Consider the following 5,665-nt stretch of genomic DNA (forward strand, 5'->3'; position numbering starts at 1 on the left):
ATTGAGTTCACCTTAATCTCTTTTGTTTTGTTTTAATTGTACATGGATTTAATTTAGTACCCCGAGACTTAAGTCACATAGAGGTATTTTTGGAAGTTTGATTGGGAGCGAGCAATTTTTGATGGAAGAAGAGCAGAATTCTTAGAAATTTCGTCTACCTTAATCAATTAAAATGATAATGAGTGAAATTTTGAAAAGAAAGTAGAGGTATTTTTATTAAATTAGGGTGTAACCTGAAATTAATGTGGTGTAATTAGAAATAATCATTTTTTTTTTGTCAAGCGTGTAGTGGTTTGATTGTATTTTTAAGAAAAATCAAAAACAAAATAAATTTAGGATATTCAAGATATAATATGTTAATATATTGCGTTTTCAAAAAGATAAATTAAAGTATCCAAAAAAAAAAGTCACCTAAAAAAAAGATAAAAAAAGTATCCAATTGTACAAAAAAAGAAAGTGCGTTTAGCAGACACGGACATCAGGTTAACGATATATGTTTTAACATAGTCATTAATTTTAGAGAAATGATATTTGAACATCTATTTGGTGACAACTTTTGTGACATCTTTCTCTCTCAAACTCACGTTAATTTTTACTTTATCTCTCTATTTCTATGGTTACCGTGCCAATACTACTTTTTCTTTGTAAATTATAGTTGTCTAATAACTTGTCACTAAATTGGTAGTTCAAATAACATTTCTCTTAATTTTAATAGCAAGTACAACACAGCTGAAGGGAGACACAACAGTTCCTGATTTAGTTTTCATGATTTCCTCCCGAATCATTCTCATCAAATCTCATAGCTGGGATTAATGGTCACGACAACTCCCAATACTTTTTTTTTTTGAAGAAACTCTCAACACTCTTATGTAGGTGCAGTAACCGAGGATTGCATCACATTCGTCGTGTAGCTAATCAAGCTGTTCATTTTTTAGTGAAGTTTTATTTTAAGCATTGTATAGATCTTATTTGGTCGAAGAAACATCTTCTTGTATTTATGTAGTTGTAGCATTTGACTTACAACCACCTCATCATTTTTTGGTGCAGCCTATTTTCAATACACCTAAATTACCCTCACATAGTTTTTCTCTTAAATCAAATCCATTAATGAGGACTCAATTGCTATAAATATATATGTCTTTCAAGTTTAAATAGTAGCGATTATGGAATGAATCCTATAGCAAAGGGTCTATCTTTATCTTTATATAATACAAAAGGATACTTCTATGAGCATAAGTACACGTGGCGCCTCATTTTGCTTCTACCATTTAATGCTCCTCCAACAAATTTTTTGCAATGCATTAGACCTTTGATCAAGAAAGTTGACTTAATTGTGTATTATGTATCCATTGCATTTAATATTTTTATCAACCAATTAGAATGGATCATGACTCATAATTTTTTTTCTTAACCAATCAAAATAGATCATGACTCATTTATATTTTATGAGCCAATCAAAATTGATCTTGACATGATTTTTTTCCTATATATAGACAATTTGTTTTTCATTATCTTCATCTACCATCTTCCTCTCATAAAATAAAAGACATTTTGTGTCCATAATTTAGGTTTCGAGTATACTTTTTATGATTGTTTTTCATTCTGGTTGTATTTATGTGCTTTTTGTTATAACATGTTGGTGTGAAAATTCTGTATTTAGTTTTCCTTCATTTTTTTTATCCAGTTCCTTTTTTTTTTTTCTCTTCTTCTAATTAACTATTTGCATTTTCAGGGTAACAAAATTCATGCTATTGTATGAAGAAATATGATCTATAAATTTGAGAAGGATTTGAAGGAAGGAAAGGTCTACTTTGATATTGCGCTACAAATCTTGGATCTTATCAAACAACGAAACATGACTACAAACAAAATTTTTAGTTTAACACAAAAATGAAATTATGCGGAGTGAATAGTGTACCTTCAGATATTTCAGTTCAGATATTGATTTGGTGTTTCTTATTATGTCATTTATATGTATAATACTTTTATTTTGTTCGGATTAGTTTTTTCATCACAACATTATTTTCGATCTTAAAGAGGTAGTACAATCTATTTGGAGGCTTTGATAAACTTTTTTTTTTTTTTTAAAGAATGAGGCTTTGATAAACTTGATCATTTGTTATTTACACAAGTACAAAAAAGCAACCATTTTTAGAAAACTCCAATATTGTTTTAAACAATTATAAATTTGAAACAATTAATTGGACTCAAAGTGGTTAATGAGTTCTACTAAAGGATGAATTATTTAAGAAAAATAATTTTTGTTAAGACTTTAATTTTCTTTTTGCTCGAATTACCCGGGTCCTTTTCCTCTGGGACCGGAGGGTTAACCCCAACAACAAAAAAACATATTAGATTTTTTCCACTATATTTTTAAACAAGTCTATGAATAACAAGATAAATGATACACATAAAAGTATCAATCATGCAAGATAAATGTCTTTTGTTACTAAATGATTAATGATACACATAAATGCATCAATCATGCAAGATAAATATGGAAGCTATTTGTTTGACCAAATAAATGAAGGATATTATTATGAATGTGTTATGAATAATTGAAAAAGACATTTGTACACCCTCCGGTCACTAATATAAGCAAAAGTTTGATTTTTAGATTCATTCATTAAATGACGTATGTAGTCTTTATTATAGACTACATACGTCATTTAATGAATTAATCTAAAAATTAAACCTTTGCTTATATTAGTGACCGGAGGGTGTACTTTATATGTGTCATCACTTATATTATATGTCATTCAAATGTTAACATATGTCAATGATAATTTCCAAGCCAAACAGATTCAAACACTTTAAAAATGAACAAGATGTAAAAAAAAATTAGCATTTATCTACAATATTCTTTTCTTTTTTTTCCGAATATTACAAGTTTTTTTTATGGTATATCAATGTGAAAAATGCTTGTTTTCCCGAATTGGAACCTCGGGACAATTTCCCGAGCGCTTATTTCAGCAAAATCAGTCAATTTCTGCCTTAAATTACACCCATGCCCCCCCTTGTTTTGTGGCCATGAAGCAATTATATTGGTTAATTCATCTATCGGGATGTGCTCGGGATAAAACCCCTCGGGAAAAATAGCATGGCTGTATCAATGTATGCAACAAAATAATAGTAAATGCAAAAAAAAAAAAATATATATATAATCAAAACCGTGTATATTAATGTATATGCTCTTTGCTAAAACCATTTATTATTATTGAATGAATATGCATGTTTTTTTTTTTTTTTGCTAATGAAATTTTTATTTTGTTTTTTGTTACTGCTAACGAATGAATATGCATGTTTGAACCCAAAAAAGTAGTATAGAATATGAATGGCCTAGACATTTAAGAAAAAAATCGTATACTATCTATAAAAATGAATGAAACGAGCTTTCAAAACCTCTATAAAGGTAGTATTATAAAAATAGAAATGATAGCAACACACACTTTTCAACATACCTTTTTTATTGTTTGCAATTCGCACATGTTCCACCAAATCATGTGAGACCCATATAAATTTGGTGGAACTCAAGTGAGTTTTAACCAATCAAAAGAGTGTGTTAAAAAAATGTATATTAAAATGTGTGTTACTAGCATTCCTCATTATGCAAAAGAAATGAAATTATTTTCCATGAAAACCGGTAAAGGTTATTGTCCCCTTTTTCTTATTTGATTTCTTCAATTTAATTGCAATCAACATTTGGTCTTCACGGTTTTTTTGTCAATCATAGACATTGATAAAATCAAATGTACGTATTTTCCAAATGGAAAGGAATTATTTAGGAAAAACCTTGCATTGAATTATATCATCAGAATAAAAGTTGAAAATTAATATATTTTAATGTATATGTTAATTGTGGGTGTTTACTAATTTGTTAAATAAATGTCTTTCTTTGTGAGAAAAACATCCGCAATGCAAAATATATTCTTTTATTTTTTTTTCAAATGTATTTGGTAGTTTTGAATATGTCCACCAACAAGCATATTTTTCTTTTGGTGAATTTTAATGGAATGCTTACTAACAAGTATATATACATCATCGTTCATAAAAAAATAAATAATACACATCATCGTAAATATAGATATTTTCTTCAGTTTGATGTAAATATGATTTATTTTCAATTTAAATGACTGAATAAGTATACCACTTCTTTTTACGATCACACCTCTTAATTAAGGGAATGTTTAATATGACGTTTCTTTTTACCATTTCTTTTTTACTTAATTAAAAAAATATCACATCATTTAAAATGTTAAATAAATATGTAATTTATCAGCTCAAGTAACACATCAATATTTTTCCATGGTTACTTTCCAGCAAATAGCCAAATACCAAAAGTCTTCTCATGGATAATCACATTAGGCTAAGAGTAACCACAAAGATGAAATTGGCACCACATCTCCGTCCTAATCTTTAACGCACTAGGTATATAAGTCATCTCTGTTTTATCTTGGTTTTCGGGTGTCAAACATTGATTACGTTTGAACCTTTTTAACCGGTGATATCTTATTTTTTCTTGGGAAGGGAAAAAGTAAGCAAAACCCTTGAGAATCGAGGTCCGGGAGTTGTTTTCGCTACGGGAAGGTGTTAGGCACCCATAACGACTATAGTACCCTATAGGAACCGTCTCCATTTTCTACGCGCGCGCTTTATTTTTAAATGCTATTTGAAAGTGTTTATTTAGACCTAAGAGTTTCTAAGTGAAGAATTAGAGGGAGGAGAATGTGTTTGAATTTTTGTTTTATTTGAATTGAAGGAATTTTGTCCTTGCCTACGTACCCGTTTAAGGGATCAAATCCACCGTAGTTCTCTTCCAAAAAATGTTTTTGTTTTTGTTGGTTGATTTTAAGTTTGAAAATTGGAGTTTGAAGAATGGAGATTGAGAGGCCTTAAAGGCATGGGGTTTAAGAAAAAAAGTGGGGTTTGATTAGTTATTTTGCAAAAGAAAGGTCAAGTATGATTAAGATTCATTGAAATTTTGATTAAGAAAATAAAGGGGAAAATCAATGGGGTTTGGACCCCAAGGTTTATTAAGAAAAATATTTGAGTGATGTTGTTCAAGTTTTTTGGAAAATTGATTTTTCTAAGCGTAAATCCTAAGCATTCATCTAAACATACAATCCTAAACATACGTCTAAACATGCATATCCTAGCCATATACCTAAAGTGATGTGTGTGCATGTGTCGGTGCTTGTGTCGGTGTACATCATTAGAGTCCATAGTCCTTATTACATCATTGGCCTAGATACATTCTATGGTCTTGCAAGAAATTTAAAGGCATAAAGTAAAATATTACAAAATTCCTAAGTCTTTACATTCTAAGCCTTGGTACAAATTAAATTGCAAGAAAAATAGAGATGAACATGGGATGAGATGGGAATGCTTATGAAATGATGAACAAAATTGTTAGTAATATAAGACACAAAATGATAGAAGAAATAGGCAAGAAAATATTAAGCGAACCAATGAGAATTAGCACTAAAAAGTGGCAAAGACATGCCTAAAATTTACCATGATATGAAAGCAAGATCATGACCTACAATTTTCATATCCTTTGCAAATTTCCAAAGAGTTTTTATTTCAGCACATGACATGAAAATTGTAAGGCCACATCAAGCTTCCAAAGTTTTGGCATACTTTAGACCTATTTTGCACTAATTTT

At 29.4% G+C, this 5,665-nt stretch overlaps 1 long non-coding RNA gene across 1 annotated transcript; it reads left to right on the top strand.

The window, feature by feature from the left end:
* Nucleotides 1-1,283: 1,283 nt before the first annotated feature.
* Nucleotides 1,284-2,070, top strand: LOC146912040 (uncharacterized). Its single transcript, XR_015014639.1, has 2 exons — nt 1,284-1,605; nt 1,733-2,070. It is a non-coding gene; the product is annotated as an uncharacterized LOC146912040 (long non-coding RNA).
* The last annotated feature ends 3,595 nt before the right edge of the window (nt 2,071-5,665 follow it).

This window comes from Medicago sativa, chromosome 6, assembly GCF_051527215.1.
Source record: "Medicago sativa cultivar Bolivia chromosome 6, Bolivia_mono, whole genome shotgun sequence".
Lineage (NCBI taxonomy): Eukaryota > Viridiplantae > Streptophyta > Magnoliopsida > Fabales > Fabaceae > Medicago > Medicago sativa.